Source organism: Zalophus californianus, chromosome 6 (assembly GCF_009762305.2).
Source record: "Zalophus californianus isolate mZalCal1 chromosome 6, mZalCal1.pri.v2, whole genome shotgun sequence".
NCBI classification, from domain to species: Eukaryota; Metazoa; Chordata; class Mammalia; order Carnivora; family Otariidae; genus Zalophus; species Zalophus californianus.
The window spans coordinates 141463353-141484658 of record NC_045600.1 but is presented as its reverse complement, the minus strand read 5'-3'; the positions used below and the strand labels follow the sequence as shown (position 1 = coordinate 141484658).

The window sequence follows — 21306 nt, the reverse complement described above, 5'->3', positions numbered from 1 at the left end:
AAGCCAGCAAGAGTGTGATGTTGGCCAAGCGCCAAGAGATACAGAGGGGAGTTCTGAAGGGTAAACCATGCCTTGGAGTGTGTCTCTCCTCAGGCCCCCGCACAGGTCAGTAGCCACAGACTCAGAGGAGGGGCACATTAACTCCCAGGCATCCTGGCAAGCTTTGTGTGCTGGTGTGCAAAGCAGCCCCCGTAGGCCAGAGGGGGGGACCCTCAAACAATTACGGGGAGAAGCTGCTGGAAATGAATGGCACAGGGGCTGGAGGATCGCAAAACAGAAATGGTGAAAGGGATTGTGATATTGTGATTTATAATAAGAAATGTATATTTGGTCTTTGTCCCTGATCCTGGCACAGAGCTCCTAAAATCCTTGGAGTTGTCTAAGTGATGAGAGTCATAAAGGTGTCTTTTAAAGTTGGGTGAATGAGATGACCTGGGATGCCCTTAGGTCTTCCTAAGGCGAAGGTCTTGCCAGCGGAGCCAATTTTGTGATCAGAGCGTTGGAACTTCCGGTCCTACCCCCTGACCTCCAGGGAGGGGAGAGGAGCTGGAGCTTAATCATCTGCCAGTGGCTAATGATTTTATTAGTCATGCCTATGTAATGAATCCTCCATAAAAAAAACAGAAGGATGGGGTTTGGAGAGCTTCCGGGTTGGTGAACAAGTGTAGATTTGGGGAGACTGATGCTTGGAGAAGACATGGAAGCTCCGCACCCCTTCCCCATCCCTTGTCCTGTGCATCTCTTCCATTTGGCCGTTGCTGAGTCACATCCTTTTATAATAAATTGGTAATCTAGTGAGTTCAGTGTTTCTTTTTCTGTGAGCTGCTTTAGAAAATTAATTGAGCCCAAGGAGGGGGCCATGGGAACCTCCAATCTATAGCGTTTGGTCAGAAGCCCAGGGGACAACCTAGACTTATGTTTGGCATCTGAAGAGAGGGACCGTCTTGTAGGACTTTGCCTTAACCCGTGGGATCCGATGTTATCTCCAGGTAGATTGTGTCAGAACTGAGTGGAATTGGATAGATGGTGACGCAGACAATTACTTGGTGTGGGAAAAAACAATACCTGTTGGAACTGGAATCAGAATCAGAGGGATTGAAAGGGATATAGGTGAAGCACCAACAGCGTTTGCTATGGTAGGACACTTAGGTATGGAAGAGCTTGACATACTTTTTTTTTTTTTAATGCTTTGCACTACTTTAGTAAGATGGCATTTAGTATATGATGCTTTTTAAGTGGGTGTCCCTGAGAGTATAGAAGAAAGTTTCATGAGTCAACCCATTAATATTTCAAGATGAGAAATTCTTGTCTCTTTCATAGCTACGCATCTTGTGCTTGCAAGAACTAAGGGCAAGATCTGGGCTGTTTGATTCAGGTATCTGCCCATATCTTGGACAATTTAATTTTCAAAATCCTATTTTGCCACTTCACCCCCCTTGCTGAAAGTCTACAGTGAATTTCATGCTGTTTCTGAGAGGCTTCACAGACTTCTTTTCAGTATAATCTATAAAGTGTGTGTCTCCTTATCTTAAAGACAGGGGTATTTCAGATCTGACTGTGAAACCTTTCCACAGCTCTTTGATGACAATAGTATATTACATTTTGCATATGGTGATATTTCTATATATCCTATGAACATACATTTCTGTTTATGTGATCAGTAGCTCTTCATCTGGATGAAATTAAACAGAATAATCTTGCTGTGGATTGTGCCCTTCCATTGCATGCTTTAAAAATGGCAGGCATGGAGCCCTGGGTGGCTCAGTCGGTTAAGCGTCTACCTTCGGCCCAAGTCATGATCCCAGGGTCCTGGGATGGAGCCCCACGACAGGCTCCCTGCTCAGCGGAGAATCTGCTTTTCCCTCTCCCTCTCCCTCTGCCCCTCCCCTCGCCTTCCCTCCCCTGTGCTCCTGTTCTGTCTCTCCCTCCCTCTAAATAAATAAATAAACAAACAAACAAACAGACATAAAAATGGCAGGCACGACAGTACTATGACCCACAATGGAACATTCAGAACGCATCAATAGCTTTCATCCGACTTCTTTATCATACCTGCTTTATTCACGTGAGCAGTTCCTGGAGCATGTGAGCAAAGTGGAGAAGATGCTCGGGCGCCATCAAGTGGCCATCTGGGGTATTATCTAAGGTCATCTGGGTGAAGACTCTCCAGCCTCTCAGCTGTCCCTCCCCCCGAGCCCCTCCCCCCCCCCCCCCCCCCCCCCCCCCCGCCGCCCCGGAACGTGGGGCCTGGTTTTGGAGCAGAGCAACTTTCAAGAAAGTTGTCAAAGGAGGCTGGTTGGTGGGTGAGGAAAACAAAGCGGTGGCCTGAGGAGAGAAATGGTTGCAGCTGCCAAAGCATTTTCAGCTGGAGCATCTTGCAAGGCTTCTTTGGAAGACAGTTTGTAAGGCATAAAAAGTCCTTAATCTAATGACATTTGGAGATTTATTTCTCTTCATTGTTTTCCTTGGCCATAAATATGTACAATCCCAAAGTCACCTGCAGTCAATAAAAACATGGGTAGATTTATTAGAAGGGTATGTGTGTTGAAAGTAGTCCATCACCTGCGCAGATGTGAGACATCAAAGGGGAACACTACCCTACCTCATGAACTGAAACCAGTGAACAGATCCATCTATGTAAAAGACAGTAAAACGTCTTTGAGGCCATTGTAGTTCAGTCAGATGGACAGTAACTGCATCCGTTGAAAACCCGATATATCAGTCAGGGTCTCAGCCGGAAAGAGATGGCATGTTGAAAAGGGGACATTTCGGAGAGGTTAATGAAGGGATTACAAAGTATGGGCTGGGTTCAGGAAAGCAAGGGGTGTAACTAGTAACCGAGAGAAGCTACCCTCGTACTTGAGAGGGCAAAGAGAAGGAGTAGTTATGGGAACGGCTCTCTATTCTTACCCTTTGATCTACTCCGGCTTCCTGATCCAGAGACGAGTGGACAGCGGACCTGAAGTGCCAAACAGGAAAAATGTAATATACTCAACTTCAATTTGGCTTTAAAAATTAAGAGCATTTTATTTATCTAACAAGATTTCCTCAAGTGGGGAAGCTCCATGATTGGTATAATTGGGGATGTCACGGAGGACCCAAAGTCTTTCCATCTTTCTCCTCTACCCTCCCCAGGCTAGATTCTGTCCCCATCACAAGAAGGTTGCTGTAGCTCTGGGTGCCACACTCAGATCTGACAATGATCAGCGAAAGAGAATGGCTCTTCCTAGGGGTCTGTTTTTGGGAATGAGGAAACCTTTCTCAGGAGTCTCTCCAGGAGATGTGTCCACATGTGTCACTGGAAGAACTCTATCCATACTGGAAAAATCCCATCTAGGGAAAGGGTACCCAATTAATCAAGATTTGCCCCTGAGCTGGGGACAGTGTCAGTTTCTAGAAGAGGAGGGATATGCACAGACGCTTGCACGAAATCAAGATTCTGTTAACAAAAAAGAGGGCAGAAAGCTTGTGTGAAGGCAAACAGAGGGGGGTGCAAAATCTGTAAGGCAATTATAAGCTTTCTGGTATGTTGGAGTTGGAAATGAAGGTGCAGGGTCTACTTGGGCCCAAGGGATGAAGATAATATGACCAGCTGAAATAGGTAAAAATAATACTAACGAACTTGGACAGTAGGTAGGAATCGTAGTTTGGTTTTTAGAAGGAGTGTTGTACCTGCACCCCTGATGCATGCCATTGGCCAAACTGTACCGCAGCCCCCTCCCCATTCAGGGGACGGCCAAGTCCAAAAGAGAAGAAAGCTTCAACCAGATCGATGTCCTAATCATAGACCACACACGACAGGCTGGAGGCACATCTGGTGCTACCAACTGCGTGGAGAATTATAATAGGCAAAAAGGAGTTGTCTCCATTAGTCTTTGTACAACAAAGGTGCTTCCCCCACCGCCCCCCGCCCGATGGCAGAAAAGAGTGAAGTGCTCACTAGAATCGAGAATAATTAATGCGGAGCTGAGACTGACAGGACTTGTTTAAGGGAAGAAAAAGCCTTTTAGATTTTTAAAACTAGGTAATCATTTAATGTTGTTAGCTTGAGTTAGATGCAGTAGAGGTTTTATATTTGAAGCACAATTTAATATTTACTGTCATCAAAAGCCAGACATGTCCAAGAAGGTATGCATTTGCATAATTGTGGTGAGCCCAAGTCCCTTGAGGAGGCTCCTTCCTTAGAAGAAAATGAGTGTCTCTCTCTTCCTGATTTGTCATTTCCAAGTAATGGGCTTGGAACTGGCATAACTATAACTTATGTTAGAGGCTTTGTGGCCCTTGAGAACACAAGAAGAAAGACAAATTGAGGAATCTCATTTGAGGCCTTTTAGTAAGGGGGAGGCAAACAGAAGGCTGTTCACATATTGGATGAGAACAGTTTCCAGGAAAAGTTATGTTTTTGCAATCACTTTTAAGACTTAGTACAGGAGTTCTGGGCTGTAACTGTGGGTTAAACATGCACGTCTACATTCATTCCCTCTAAAACCCTTATTAAAACCACAGTAAACTGATTTTTAAAAAAAACAATATATCTACAAGGATGAGGAGACAACAGTAATACAATTTTGGAGGCTGCACAATAGAAGAGGAATGGTGATTGTCTTAGCTGATCTAAGAAGGGACCATTCCTGAGCCAGTAGTGGGATAAGGTGAAAACCAATTCAGTTTATACCGCAGAATCCTAAAGAAGGAACAGCCATCAGAAGAACGAGGTATCTCTGGAATTAGGAGTGAAGGAAAGTCTAAAATAATGAGGATTGGGTGCAAGCAGCTTGAGAGCAGTTAGATCCTTGGATCCCTTACCTACTGCATACCTAATGGGCTTGGTTTCCCATTAACACACTCATTATGACCATATTTTCATTTAATTCTTTGGACATATTTTCTTTTACATTTTTGAACTCATTTATAATATTTTCCTTAAAGTCTTTGCTGAATCCAACATCTGGACCATCTTGAGGTCAGTTTCTATTGACTGTTTGTCGTTGTTAGTCTGGGTGACATTTTCCTGTTTTCCTGCATGTGTAGGAATTTTAGATTGCTTCATGGACACTGTGAATGATACACTGTAGATGCTCTAGATTCCGTTATCTGCTAGACCTCTAGTATCTGTTCTGTTCTCAACTCTGTAGCAGCTTCTCTCTGAGAAGCCTCAGGCAGTCTTCCCCAACACATGTGCATCCCAGCTCTCAGGCAATGACACAGGGGACCTGCCACATAGATTTTTGCCTCCCACATGTGGACCAACATCCTTTCCAGTGCCATGACCTATAGATTGTGTCCGCTTCAGCAACTGTGGACTCTGCTCTCTGCCTCCGAACCACAGCAGGGCGTCCCTACTCTGCTAGGACTCCAGCTTGCTATGCTGTGGTTGGAAAACTGTTCCCCAGCAGACAGCCAAAACGATCTGGGGTCTATCTCCTGAGTTCCCCTTCTCTCAGAGATCACCATCACGCACTGCCTGTTGTCCAGTGCCTGAGAGTGGTGGCTCATATCTTTTGTCCAGTTTTACTGTTGTTTATGTCAGGAAAGCTAATCTGGTACCAAGATTACACCATCGCTGGAACCCTCAAATGCTAGATTTTTATTTTCTTTTTCTTTTTTAAAAAAGATTACATTTACTTATTTGAGAGAGAGCGCGCACGAGCACGAGTTGGAGGAGAGCAGAGGGAGAAGCAGACTCCCCGCTGAGTGGGGAGCCTGACTCGGGGCTCGATCCCAGGACCCTGAGATCCTGACCTGAGCCGAAGGCAGACGATTAACTGACGGAGCCACCCAGGTGCCCCTAGATTTTTATTTTCTTGTAGTATCCTCCCTCCACCCTTCTTCATCAATTTAAGACAGTTCTGTGTTTGTTGGCTCAGATGAGAGATGAAGCAGTAATGAAAGCAGAAAACAATACAGCAGTCCCCCTCTCAACTGTGCTTTCATTATCCATGGTCGCTGTGGTTCAGAAGCAGATGACTCTTCCTTCTGACATATCGTCAGAAGGTCAGTAGTAGCCTAACGCTACATCACAGTCCTACGTCATTCACCTCACTTTGTCCATCACATAGGCATTCTGTCATCTCCCCTCCTCATAGGAAGGGTGAGCACAGAGGGGTGCCTGGTGGTGGAGTCAGTTAAGCGTCCAACTCTTGGTTTTGACTCAGGTTGTGATCTCAAGGTCCTGGGATCGGGCTCTGTGATCAGCATGGAGTCTGCTTAAGGTTCTCTCTCCCTCTCCCTCTCCCCCTCCCTCCTGTACTCTCTCTCTCAGTCTCAAATCAATAAATAAATCAATAAATCAAAGGAAAGAAATGGTGAGTATAAAACAATAAGGTAGTTTGAGAGGGAGGCCAAATTCACATAACTTTCATTACAGTAAACTGTTAGAATTGTTCTATTATTAGTTATTGTTAATCTCTTAATTTGTAAATGAAACTTTATCATAGGTATGTATGTATAGGGAAGAAACAGCATATTGGTTCAGTACTATCTGTGGTTTCAGGCATCCTGTGTGGGGTGGGGGGGGAGGGTATCTTGGAAGTACCCCCTGCAGATAAAGGGGGACTACTATAGTCTGAAAACAATAGTTTCCAGAGGCCTACACCTATTAAGAAGACAGGGTTCTCTACGTAGCCCAGATAAAAGCCCCTTAAGAAGGGGAAAGAGATAAATGAGGAATTGATTTGTGAGAACAGTGATGTGGTGGGTTCAGGAAAGAAAGGCGTGGGACCCTGCTTCCTGGCCAGCACCCCCTGGAATGTGATTGCAGAGAGGGCACTACTGTCTAGATGTCTGGACCAGCCATGCCCCAGGCAGCCTCTCCAAGATCCCGGTATCTCTGGAATTAGGAGTGAAGGAAAGTCTAAAATAATGAGGATTGGGTGCAAGCAGCTTGAGAGCAGTTAGATCCTTGGATCCCTTACCTACTGCATACCTTTGGGCTTGGTTTGCATGCCCTTGGTTGGCACAGTTACAGCAGAAAGATTCCCATGGCCCCTAAACCGGGAATGGAAGTTGGGGAGAGAGTCCCCTGATGGGAAGAAGACACCTGTACAGGAACAGGATCCTGCTTTGTGACTATGGGGAAGGATGATCAGGACCACCCACCCCTTGACACGTTGACGCCATGTGAGCCCCTAGAAATTTGACACCATTTAGCAGAAAGGAAAGAAGACCCCAAATTCCTGAGATTAATGTGCCATCACTCTAGCCAACTGGGAGCCCAAAACATAAAATTATCTAAAAATAAAGAAAATGCTATTTATTGCACACCTGAGTCGGTAAACTGAGACTCATGCCATAATAGGAAAAGCCACATTTGTAAGGACTTTATGGAAAACTTTACACCCATTATCTCATTTAACCTCATTTCATGTGATGGAAGTTCACTGCCTCATACTCCCCTGATGAGTCTTCTGACAAGGCAGATGTACCCGCCTGAGAAAAACTTAATAAAAACAGACATTCACTCTGTGCCAGGCATTATGCTAAGGGCCTTATGTCACTTAATCCTCATCCTAAAACTGTGAGACATGTACTACCACCTCCATTTTTCAAATGTGAAAACAAATTCAGAGTTGTCAAATGAGGCGGCTTTTAGATTCAAACCTGCTAGAAGCTTTACTTTATGTTATTTATAATCCATGAGAGAAAACTAGATCCAGGAGTCTAATAGGAGCATCTACGATAGGATTTATAAAGTGAGTTTATTTATAGTTTAAATACACAAATTCCCTTTTATGTTCTACAACTATTCTAAGATTAAAAGGAATAATCTTCTTGGCTAAATACTGTATTCTGGGAAGCCATTAAACAAGAACTTTGCAGTTAACATTGTTCTTTCTATTCTTTTATCTTTCTGAACTTTAGTTTGGATGTTCTCCACTGGCCTGTCTTCAAGTTCACTAATCTCTTGCCTCTGCTGTGTCCACTCTGCTGCTCAGCCCATCTGAATTCTTTATTTCAGATATTGTATCTGTCAATTCTAGAATGTTCATTTGGTTTTCACATATTCCAATTCTCTATCGAAATTCCCCACTTTGTCACCATTTTGTCCACTGCTCCCACTATTTTCTTGAACATATTTACTTTTCTAAAAGATTTTATTTATTCATTTTATGGGGGGGAGGGGCAGAGGGAGAGAGAGACTCTCAAGCAGGCTCCCTGCTGAGTGTGGAACACAACTCGGGGCTCAATCCCACGACCACGAGATCACAACCTGAGTTGAAATCAAGAGTTGGATGCTCAACAGACCCAACCACCCAGGCGCTGCCCCTTCTTTAACATATTTAAATAGTTATTTTAAATCCTTAACATCCAGATCAGATGTGGGTCTACTTTTACTGTCTCATTTTTTTTTTCTCTTGATTCTCAGTCGAATTGCCCTGCTGTATTCATTTCCTATTGCTGCTCTAATATATAACCACAAATTTAGTGATCGCAGACAACACTGATTTATTATCTTCCAGTTCCAGAAGTCAGAAGTCCAGAACTGGTCTCACTGGGCTAAAGTCAAGGTGTTGGCAGTGCTGCTTCCTTCTAGAGGCTCCAGGGGAAAATCCATTTCTTTGTCTTTTACAGCTTCTGGGGACCACCTGCACTCCTTGACTTACGACTTCTTCTTCCTGTAACTCCAACTTCCGGCTTCCATCCTCACATCTCTGACTACTGACTCTGACCCTCCTGCCTCTCTCTCATAGGGACCCCTGTGCTTTTATCAGCCCCCTCCCCCTGGGTAAGCCAGGATCATCTCTCCATCTCAAGATCCTTAATCACATCCACAAAGTCTCTGCATCCACAGGCTCCAGGAATTAGGACACACACATCTTTGGAAGGCCATTGTTCAGTCTACTGTACCTGCTCTTTCTATGACTTGTAATTTTCTACTTTATGCCAAATATTGTATATAAAAGAATCACAGAAGTTGTAATCATATTTTCTCCTGGAGGGTTTACCCATCCTCTGTGAGGCAATGTAGCTCAAAGATGATGCCTCAATCCAATCAGGAATTGAGCTGAGTTGGAGTGAGTTGCAGCTTTAATTAGACTCTGTCCACCTCTGTTTTTAATTATCTTGAGAATGAGACCTGCCTTGTGTTTGTTGCAGCCCCTTCCCTCTAGGAGGACTTCACCTTCCAAACACTAAGAGACAGCAGATCTTACTCTGTCTTTCCGGCCCAGACCCCAGACAGGCCCTCCCCTCCCCCCTCCCCCAGACCCAGTCTACCCCAGCACTTACCAAATATCCCAAGGGGAAAAGAACCTCATATCTAGATTCTAGCCTATAACAATAGCCTGAGGGGCCTCAACAGTTCAGTGTAAACCAAGCCCAGGCTTTAGCCTATGCCCAGACTTCACAAATGACCCAGGCAAAAAAAGTCCAACAATCTCAGCTCACCTAGAAAGGGCTCTTCCTTCTCTGCTTCCACTGCTCTCTGATGTCTTTAAAAATATGATTTTTGTAGGGACGCCTGGGTGGCTCAGTTGGTTAAGCGTCTGCCTTCGGCTCAGGTCGTGATCCCAGGGTCCTGGTATCAAGTCCCACATCGGGCTCCCTGCTCAGCGAGGAGCCTGCTTCTCCCTCTGCCTGCCACTCCCCCTGCTTGTGCTTTCTCTCTCTCTCTCCCTAATTAATAAATAAAATCTTTTAATAAAAAAATGTATGATTTTTGTAGTTTATCCTTTCCCCCCACCCAATTATTGCAGCAGGACTGATGACCTACTGATACCTCCTACTTCCTACTCAGAGACGAAGTTCCTTGTGGATAACATTGAATATTCTAGAACTTTGCAGTTATCACCGGATATCTCAAAAAGCTTCTTGCATCTTCTCAGCAAACATAACACAAGGCAGGCTATGTATACATAACCTTAAATTCATTCATTTATTTGTTTAGTTAGTTAGTTAAGTAGGCTCCGTGCCCAGCATGGAGCCCAACACAGGGCTTCATTCAACTCATGACCCTGAGATCAAGAACTGAGCTGAGATCAAGAGTTGGATGCTGGGGCGCCTGGGTGGCTCAGTCGTTAAGCGTCTGCCTTCGGCTCAGGTCATGATCCCAGGGTCCTGGAATCGAGTCCCACATCGGGCTCCCTGCTCAGTGGGAAGCCTGCTTCTCCCTCTCCCACTCCCCCTGCTTGTGTTCCTGCTCTCGCTGTCTCTGTCTCTGTCAAATAAATAAATAAAATCTTAAAAAAAAAAAAAAAGAGTTGGATGCTTAACCAACTGAGCCACTTAGTCACCCCTATTTGTTTTTTTAAGATTTTATTTATTTGAGAGAGCATGCACGGGGGGAGGGGCAGAGGGAGAGAGAGAAGCAGACTCCCCGCTGAGCAGGGAGCCCGATGCGGGGCTCAATCCCAGGACCCTGGGATTATGACCTGAGCCGAAGGCAGCCACTTAAGTGACTGAGCCACCCAGGCGCCCCTATTGACTTTTCTTAAGTTTTATTTATTTATTTTTTTAAGTAATCTCTATGCCCAACTCGGGGCTCAAATTCACAACCCCAAGATCAAGAGTCGCATGCTCCTCTGACTGAGCCAGCCAGGCGGCCCTAACCTTAAATTTAATTAAGATATTTCTCTATACCTGGTCTCTTAACTGTTCTTTTTTTTACATTGTTCCTGGGTGGTTAGGAATATAAATATACTTATCTTACTAGCACACGCTTTGAAAATTCAATGTAGTTGATGTAATAGGATTTGTTCTTCCTAAGGTTTATCAAATACCACTGCAAACTCTAGTTTCTGTACTTTTAGAATTGTTATTTAATACTATGACTAGGTAACATTCTCAGATGTGTAAATGTCAAAAGATATTTCGAAATATACAGTGAAGGCGGAGCAAGATGACGGAGGAGTAGGGGACCTGGATTTCGTCTGGTCTCAGGAATTCAGCTGAATAGGGATCAAACCATTCTGAACACCTACGAACTCAACAGGAGACCGAAGAAAAGAATAGCAACAACTCTCTGAACAGAGAAGCGACCACTTTCTGGAAGGTAGGACGTGCGGAGAAGTGAATCCGAGGCGATATTCGGGAGGATAGACGACGGGGGAGGGGGCCTCCGTCGGCCGCTTCTGGCAAGTGCTAGAGCCGCGGAGCACAAAATCGGAAATTTGAGAAGCCGGCTCCGCGGAGGGACGTCGCTGCAGTGGCTAAGCGGGGGGTGGAACCCTCGCGGGACAGTGTGGTCTCCGGACCCTCGGGGTCACAGAAGGACCGGGGGTGCCTGAGTGCGGCAGAGCTCCCAGGGATCGGAGCGGGGAAGCCGGCTGCAGAGACGGAGCCGAGGCGCGGGCTCTCAGCTCGGGGTGGCCATAAACTGTGATCCGCGGTCCAGTCGGGCCACTGCTCCTCCAGCAGGGACCCAACAAGCGGCAGAGCCGGGGAGACTCCCCTTCCTTCCCGGGGAGGAGCGGCGCGGGAGCGCACCGCAGGGATCTGCTGGGTTTGGAGACTCCACACGGGGTCGGGTGCCAGAGATAGAAACGCTCGGTCACAGGCCGAGTGAGCACGGAGTGCGGCCAGAGACCAGGGACACGGGAGTGACTGCTTTTCTCTGGGGGCGCACTGAGGAGCGGGGCCCCGAGTTCTCAGCTCGGGAGATTGGGAGGCCACCATTTTCGCCCTGGTCCTCCAAAGCTGTACCGAGAGCTTGCAGGGAACAAAAGCTCCTGAGAGCAAACCCGAGCAGCTTGCTTAGCCCGGACCGACAAGGGCGGGGCAATTCCGCCTCCGGCAAAGACATTTGGGAACCACGGCAACAGGCCCCTCCCCCAGAAGATCAGCACGAACAGCCAGCAAGCCAAGACCAAGTTTACCGATCAAGGAGAACGGCAGAACTCCAGCGCTAGGGGAATACTGCACATAGAATTCACGGCTTTTTCACCATGATTCATTAGTTTTTCAAAGTTAATTTTTTTAACTGGTTTTTTTTTTTATTTTTCTCTTTCCCTTTTTCAACCAACATCTTATCAATCCCTTTTTTAAAAAAAAAACATTTTTTATTTTTCTTTTTTAGAGTCATATTTGGTCCCTTCATAGTAGTTACCCTTATTTTTGGCATATATATAGATAAGTTGTTCTCTCTTTAAAATTTTGAGATACAGTTTCTTCTAACAGATCAAAATATACCCTAAATCACTGGTGTATGGCTTTGTTCTAGTCTCCTGCCTGATCACATTCTCTCCCTTTTTTTTTTAATCTTCTTGCTTTTTTCAAACAACTTATCTTATCAATTCCTTTTATAAAATCTTTTATAATTTTCATCTTTACAGTCATCTTCCATCCCTTAATTGTATCAACCCTTATTTTGTACATATATAAGTCTTTCTTCCTTTAAAATTTTAGGAGGCACTTTCTTCTAACAGACCAAAATACGCCCAAAATCCAGTGTGTGGCACTGATCTATGCACTAGCCTGATCATATTTGATCATATTCTGTTTTTTTTGTTTTGTTCTGTTTTTGTTTGTTTTTATCTTTTTCTTTTTTTTTTCCTCCTCTTTATTTTTTCTTTCTTCCCCTTTCTTTTCCCCTGGTTTCAGGTCTTTTCTGATTTGTATACAGTATATTTGCTGGGGACATTGTTAACCTGTTAGCATTTTGTTCTCTCATTCATCTATTCTCCTCTGGACAAAATGACAAGACGAAAAAAATCACCTCAGCAAAAAGAACAAGAGGTAGTACCGTCTGCCAGGGACCTACTCAATACGGATATTACTACGATGTCGGACCTAGAGTTCAGAATCATGACTTTAAAGATACTAGCTGGGCTTGAAAAAAGCGTGGAAGTTATTAGAGAAACCCTTTCTGGAGAAATAAAAGAACTAAAATCTAACCAAGTCAAAATCAAAAAAGCTATTAATGAGGTGCAATCAAAAATGGGGGCACTAACTGCTAGGATAAATGAGGCAGAAGAGAGAATCAGCGATATAGAAGACCAACTGATGGAAAATAAAGAGGCTGAGAAAAAGAGAGAGAAACAACTACAGGATCACGAGGGCAGAATTTGAGAGATAAGCGATACGATAAGACGAAACAACATTAGAATAATTGGGATCCCAGAAGAAGAAGAAAGAGAGAGAGGGGCAGAAGGTATATTGGAGCAAATTAGGGCAGAGAACTTCCCTAATGTGGGGAAGGAAAGAGGCATCAAAATCCAGGAGGCATAGAGAACCCCTCTCAAAATCAATAAAAATAGGTCAACACCCCAACATCTAATAGTACAACTTACGAGTCTCAGAGACAAAGAGAAAATCCTGAAAGCAGCTCGGGAGAAGAGATAAGTAACCTACAATGGTAGAAACATTAGATTGGCAACAGACCTATCCACAGAGACCTGGCAGGCCAGAAAGGACTGGCATGATATCTTCAGAGCACTAAACGAGAAAAATATGCAGCCAAGAATACTATATCCAGCTAGGCTGTCATTGAAAATAGAAGGAGAGACAAAAAGCTTCCAGGACAAACAAAAACTAAAGGAATTTGCAAACACGAAACCAGCCCTAAAAGAAATATCGAAAGGCGTCCTCTAAGCAAAGAGAGAGCCTAAAAGCAGCATAGATCAGAAAGGAACACAGACAATATACAGTCACAGTCACCTTACAGGCAATACAATGGCACTAAATTCATATCTTTCCGTAGTTACTCTGAATGTAAATGGGCTAAATGCCCCAATCAAAAGACACAGGCTATCAGATTGGATTAAAAAACAAGACCCATCAAAATGCTGTCTGCAAGAGACTCATTTTAGACCCAAAGACACCCCCACATTGAAAGTGACGGGGTGGAAAACAATTTACCATGCTAATGGACACCAAAAGAAAGCTGGGGTGGCAATCCTTATATCAGACAAATTAGATTTTAAAACAAAGACTGTAATAAGAGATGAAGAAGGACACTATATCCTACTTAAAGGGTCTATCCAACAAGAAGATCTAACAATTGTAAATATCTATGCCCCTAACATGGGAGCAGCCAATTTTATGAGGAAATTAATAACAAAATCAAAGAAACACATTGACAACAATACAATAATAGTGGGGGACTTTAACACCCCCCTGACTGAAATGGACAGATCATCAAAGCAAAAGATCAACAAGGAAATAAAGACTTTAAATGAAACACTGGACCAAATGGACTTCACAGACATATTCAGAACATTCCATCCCAAAGCAACGGGATACACATTCTTCTCTAGTGCCCATGGAACATTCTCCAGAATTGATCACATCCTAGGTCACAGATCAGGTCTCAACCGGTACCAAAAGATTGGGATCATTCCCTGCATATTTTCAGACCACAGTGCTTTGAAACTAGAACTCAATCACAAGAGGAAAGTCGGAAAGAACTCAAATACATGGAGGCTAAAGAGCATCCTAGGAAAGAATGAATGGGTCAACCAGGAAATTAAAGAAGAATTAAAAAATTCATGGAAACCAATGAAAATGAAAACACAACTGTTCAAAATCTTTGGGATACAGCAAAGGCAGTCCTGAGAGGAAAGTATATAGCAATACAAGCCTTTCTGAAGAAACAAGAAAGGTCTCAAATACACAACCTAACCCTACACCTAAAGGAGCTAGAGAAAAAACAGCAAATAAAGCCTAAACCCAGCAGAAGAGAAATCATAAAGATCAGAGCAGAAATCAATGAAATAGAAACCAAAAGAACAGTAGAACAGATCCACGAAACTAGAAGCTGGTTCTTTGAAAGAATTAACAAGATGGATAAACCCCTGGCCAGACTTATCACAAAGAAAAGAGAAATGACCCAAATCAACAAAATCCTGAATGAAAGAGGAGAGATCACAACCAACACCAAAGAAATACAAACAATTATAAGAACATATTATGAGCAACTCTATGCCAGCAAATTAGATAACCTGGAAGAAATGGATGCATTCCTAGAAATGTATCAACTACCAAAATTGAACCAGGAAGAAATAGAAAACCTGAACAGACCTATAACCACTAAGGAAATTGAAGCAGTCATCAAAAATCTCCCAAGAAACAAAAGCCCGGGGCCAGATGGCTTCCCAGGGGAATTCTACCAAACATTTAAAGAAGAAGTAATACCTATTCTCCTGAAACTGTTCCAAAAAATAGAAATGGAAGGAAAACTTCCAAACTCATTTTATGAGGCCAGCATTACCTTGATCCCAAAACCAGACAAAGACCCCATCAAAAAGGAGAATTACAGACCAATATCCTTGATGAACATGGATGCAAAAATTCTCACCAAAATACTAGCCAATAGGATCCAACAGTACATTAAAAGGATTATTCACCACGACCAAGTGGGATTTATCCCTGGGCTGCAAGGCTGGTTCAACATCCGCAAATCAATCAACGTGATACAATACATTAACAAAAGAAAGAACAAGAATCATATGATCCTCTCAACAGATGCAGAAAAAGCATTTGACAAAGTACAGCATCCTTTCTTGATCAAAACTCTTCAGAGTATAGGGATAGAGGTTACATACCTCAATATCATAAAAGCCATCTATGAAAAACCTACAGCGAACATCATTCTCAATGGGGAAAAGCTGAGAGCTTTTCCCCTAAGGTCAGGAACGCGGCAGGGATGTCCACTCTCACCACTGCTATTCAACATAGTATTAGAAGTCCTAGCCACAGCAATCAGACAACAAAAAGAAATCAAAGGCATCCAAATCGGCAAAGAGGAAGTCAAACTCTCACTCTTTGCAGATGATATGATACTGTATGTGAAAAACCCAAAAGACTCCACCCCAAAACTGCTAGAACTCATACAGGAATTCAGTAACGTAGCAGGATATAAAATCAGTGCACAGAAATCCGTGGCATTCCTATACACCAACAACAAGACAGAAGAGAGACAAATTAAGGAGTCGATCCCATTCACAATTGCACCCAACACCATAAGATACCTAGGAATAAATTTAACCAAGGAGGCAAAGGATCTGTACTCAGAAAACTATAAAATACTCATGAAAGAAATTGAAGAAGACACAAAGAAATGGAAAAACGTTCCATGCTCATGGATTGGAAGAACAAACATTGTGCAGATGTCAATGCTACCTAGAGCAATCTACACATTCAATGCAATCCCCATCAAAATACCATCCACTTTTTTCAAAGAAATGGAACAAATAATCCTAAAATTTGTATGGAACCAGTAGAGACCCCAAATAGCCAGAGGAATATTGAAAAAGAAAAGCAAAGTCGGTGGCATCACAATTCCGGACTTCCAGCTCTATTACAAAGCTGTCATCATCAAGACAGTATGGTACTGGCACAAAAACAGACACATAGATCAATGGAACAGAATCGAGAGCCCAGAAATGGACCCTCAACTCTGTGGTCAACTAATCTTTGACAAAGCAGGAAAGAATGTCCAATGGCAAAAAGACAGTCTCTTCAACAAATGGTGTTGGGAAAATTGGACAGCCACATGCAGAAGCATGAAACTGGACCATTTCCTTACACCACCCACAAAAATAGACTCCAAATGGTTGAAAGACCTAAACGTGAGACAGGAGTCCATCAAAATCCTAAAGGAGAACACAGGCAGCAACCTCTTCGACCTCAGCCGCAGCAACTTCTTCCTAGAAACATCGCCAAAGGCAAGGGAAGCAAGGGCAAAAATGAACTATTGGGATTTCATCAAGATAAAAAGTTTTTGCACAGCAAAAGAAACAGTCCACAAAACCAAAAGACAATGGACAGAATGGGAGAAAATATCTGCAAATGACATATCAGATAAAGGGCTAGTATCCAAAATCTATAAAGAACTTATCAAACTCAACACCCAAAGAACAAATAATCCAATGAAGAAATGGGCAGAAGACATGAACAGACATTTTTCCAAAGAAGACATCCAAATGGCCAACAGACACATGAAAAAGTGCTCAACATCACTCGGCATCAGGGAAATCCAAATCAAAACCTCCATGAGATCCCACCTCACACCAATCAGAATGGCTAAAATTAACAAGTCAGGAAACGACAGATGTTGGCGGGGATGCGGAGAAAGGGGAACCCTCCTACACTGTTGGTGGGAATGCTAGTTAGTGCAACCACTTTGGAAAACAGTATGGAGGTTCCTCAAACAGTTGAAAATAGAGCTACCCTACGATCCAGCAATTGCACTACTGGGTATTTACCACAAAGATACAAATGTAGGGATCCGAAGGGGTACGTGCACCCCAATATTTATAGCAGCAATGTCCACAATAGCCAAACTGTGGAAAGAGCCAAGATGTCCATCGACAGATGAATGGATAAAGAAGATGTGGTATATATACACAATGGAATATTATGCAGCCATCAAAAGGAATGAGATCTTGCCATTTGCAATGACGTGGATGGAACTGGAGGGTGTTATGCTGAGTGGAATAAGTCAATCAGTGAAAGACATATGACCTCACTGATATGAGGAGTTCTTAATCTCAGGAAACAAACTGAGGGTTGCTGGAGTGGTGTGGGGGGTGGGAGGGAGGGGTGGCTGGGTGATAGACATTGGGGAGGGTATGTGCTATGGTGAGCGCTGTGAATTGTGCAAGACTGTTGAATCACAGATCTGTACCTCTGAAACAAATAATGCAATATATGTTAAAGAAAAAGAAGATAGCAGGAGGGGAAGAATGAAGGGGAGTAAGTCGGAGGGGGAGACAGACCATGAGAGACGATGGACTCTGAAAAACAAACTGAGGGTTCTAGAGGGGAGGGGGGTGGGGGGATGCGTTAGCCTGGTGATGGGTATTAAAGAGGGCACATTCTGCGTGGAGCACTGGGTGTTATGCACAAACAAGGAATCATGGAACACTACATCAAAAGCTAATGATGTAATGTATGGTGATTAACATAACAATAAAAAATAAAAAAAAGACAAATACACCGATTAAAGAAACTCAAAAAACAAATATACAGTGAAGTCTTTCTATGATTCTTTCCCCATTTACTCAGTTCTCATTCCATAATAGGTATGCTTGATTATTTGTTTCTTACTTATCAGAAAAGATTAAATGCATTTGCAAGCAGATACATATAAACACTATTTTCCCCTCCTTTTATTACACAAACCGAAGTATATTATGCCCCCTAGTTTGCACCTTGCGTTTTTCAAGTATGAAAGGGAACTTATCAGTTCATGTACTTGACCGCACCGCAGGATCCAGGGTGTCGGACAATCCAATTAGAACCCAGTTTCTCTCCCGCTCTTGCCTGTACTCTCCTTGGTGGTGGTTTCTTCCCAGGCTAGCTCCCTCCCCTCCACCTGGTGCGCCCCTCCCAGTCCCAGTTCCAAGATGACACCCTAACAGGTTGGCAACCCCACCAGAAAGGGTGCACCTGCCAGGCTCCCAGTACATTCTGGCAATGGACTGGCTGGAATCACAGGCCCCTCCCTCAACCAATCACGGAGGCCAAGACAGCGGGAGAGGCTGATTGGCCAAGCGGAAGTCACCTGACCACCTATTGAGCTCTAGGCTTGAGAAGTCAGTCCCGACAAGGGCGTGGCCTGGGAGTTGGGAAGGCGTGGCTCTCCAAAGGGATATCAAGGTGCTGCGAGCAGAAAAGGTGAAAATGACAGATGTCTACTGCGAAGGATGCTGTTGTCTTTGGGGTTGTTTGGAGGTTTTTTTTTTTTGCTCCTTCATGCCTGGAAGCTGTGTTGTTATGCCTAACACATGTGTGGCTGAGGTGACACATAGCCGCTAGCCCTGGCCTCTTGGAAAATGCCTCAGGGTGGAGAAGGGCTGCTCAAACTATGTTTTCCTGGATTCCTTATTTGTCTCTTTGACATCTGTTAACCACAGGGCCAAAAAAACAGCCAAAGTTGTTTACATCTCGCCTGTGATCCGCTTTTGCAAGCTCGGAAAGCCCTGTTACAAACCCTCCAACCCATCCCAAGTCCACACCCACAGCCACCTCCTTTATATAACCCCACATCCTTTGCCAGTATTTCCCCTGCCCTAAATCAGCCCAGGGCTAGGAACAGACATTTAGGGACAGCCCCTATGCCTTCCAGATCCAAAGAAAGAAAGAAAGAAAGAAAGAAAGAAAGAAAGAGAAAGAAGAAAAGAAAGAAAGAAAGAAAGAAAGAAAGAAAGGAAGGAAGAAAGGGAGAAAGAGAGAAAGAGAGAAAGAGAGAAAGAGAGAAAGAGAGAAAGGAAGAAAGGAAGAAAGGAAGAAAGAAAGAAAAGAAAGAAAGAGAAAGAAAGAAAGAAAGAAAGAAAGAAAGAAAGAAAGAAAGAAAGAAAGAAAGAAAAAGAAAGAAAGAAAGAAAAAAAGAAAGAAAGAAAGAAAGAAAGAAAGAAGAAAGAAAGAAAGAAAGAGAAAAGAAAAGGGGAAAGGGAAGGGAAAGAAAGGAAAGGAAAAAAAAAGAAAGAAAGAAAAAGAAAGGGTTGGCGGGGGGGACCTTTACTCACCTAGAGATACCGCTGTCTGGCTGTTCTGAAAGATTTTGCTTAAGAGGAAAAAAGGTGTGTGTTGGGGGAGATGGCAACAAGGGGACAGATTAGGCTGTGGACAGGGAGAGGCTGCTGCCTAGAATCAGGGGGCTCTTCCCTTCCCCCTGTCCTCTTACCAGCCAGAGACGGAAACTAAAAACCACTGCTTCCAGCAGCTAGAAGCCTGAGACAGGAGAAAAACGGTAGGCAGAGAAAAAAAGAACAAAACCGAACCAAATCCTAGATACAGGGGGAGAAAATAAAAGGTAACTAAATAAATTATGTGTCTATAGAATATTTTAACACAAATGTGTAATAGATACATTACATATGTATAGATGACATCTAACTAAAAGAAATTTTCTTAATTTGACCCAGTTAGAAATCCGAAATTTGTGTACAGTAAATGTATATACTAAAAGAATTTATGTAACAAAAAGATAAAAATGGTGCTGATTGTCTTTTGTGCGTCTGCAACCAAAGTTCCAAATTAACTTCAGCATTTGCTAAAATGCGCCAATTGACGCAACTTCATGGTCTTAATACTGGGGCTCAAATTATAGTTATAGCTAGAGATTCCACTAAATTTAAACATCGTGCCTGCTATAATCTTAAGAAAGTAACTAAATATAAGATAGAGAAAAAAAGTAGGAATGTCTCACTTTAACTATAGCTTTGCTTAAATTTCCCATAGTCATAATACCCATTGTCCTAAAAATATCCCATATTGGTCACACACACTCTAGCACAATGGATAATAAATTAAAACTAAATCTTTGACACAAATTGGCTTGATAACAATGGCACTCCACGGACCCCTTAGTTAAAATAGCTATTATGGCCCAATGTAAGTTACAACAGGGCCTTCGAGGATTAAAACTTATTATATAAAACCTAATTAACAAAGGGGTGATTATCCCTGCTGCTTCCCCATTTGACAGTCCAATTTCGCCTGTTCTTAAACCTGGACAAAATAAAGGGTGCTGTATTAGTTAGCTTGGGTTGTCATAACCAAATACCACAGACTGGGTGACTTAACCAGCAGGAACTGATTTTCTCACAGTTGTGAAAGCTGGGAAGTCCAAGATCCAGGTGTCCGTTGCCTCAGTTTCTGGTCAGACCTTTCTTCCTGGCTTGTAGGCCTTCTCACTGCGTCCTTACATGGCCTTCCCTCGGGTGGTGCAGCGAAGGAGAAATCGCTCTCTTCCTTTTGTAAAGCCACCAGTCCTATTGGATTAGGGGCCTGCCCTTATGACCTCATGGAATCTTAGTTATCTTCATAAAGGCCTTATCTCCAAATCCAGTCACAGTGGGGGTTGGGGCTTCAACATATCAGTTTTCTAAGGACACATAATCAGTCCATAACAGGTGACTCATGGTGGATTACTACATTAGTGCTCTGGTCCCATTTTTGGGTATTTAGATACCCAATATCTAACACGATGAAGATTACTGAATCTATCCAGTCAGTAGTAGGTTTATATTTTGCTCTTATAAATGTGGCTAAGATGTTATATCGAGTGCCTATTCCAAAAGCCTCTCAGCTGCATTTTTGCCTTCACCCCTGAAGGGACACAACTTAACCTTTTCCAAGCATGGGGACCCTCAACAGCTTTGCCACCACCTATGGCCTGTGCAAACAAGGTCTTCACCATGCCCACCAGGGGCACACGTATGCCATGACTGATGACATCCTGCTCAGAGGAGACTCACTTGACACACTCCTTGCAGACATATAAGTCCCATATCGTTTAGTCCTCTGGGGGCTGGTGGTGACATAGTCCTCATTTACAGATTTCCTTCCAAATTAAAATCAGTAGGCACGCCCATTCGTGCCCTCAGAAACTCCTTCACTGTAGAGTCTTTGGCAACCTCTTCT

General features: G+C 43.4%; 1 long non-coding RNA gene across 1 annotated transcript; it reads right to left on the bottom strand.

Moving 5' to 3' along the window:
* Positions 1-2238: 2238 nt before the first annotated feature.
* Positions 2239-20640, bottom strand: LOC113910390. Its single transcript, XR_003516028.1, has 3 exons — positions 20489-20640; positions 2911-2959; positions 2239-2497 (listed from the first exon to the last, which is right to left on the bottom strand). It is a non-coding gene; the product is annotated as an uncharacterized LOC113910390 (long non-coding RNA).
* Positions 20641-21306: the final 666 nt, after the last annotated feature.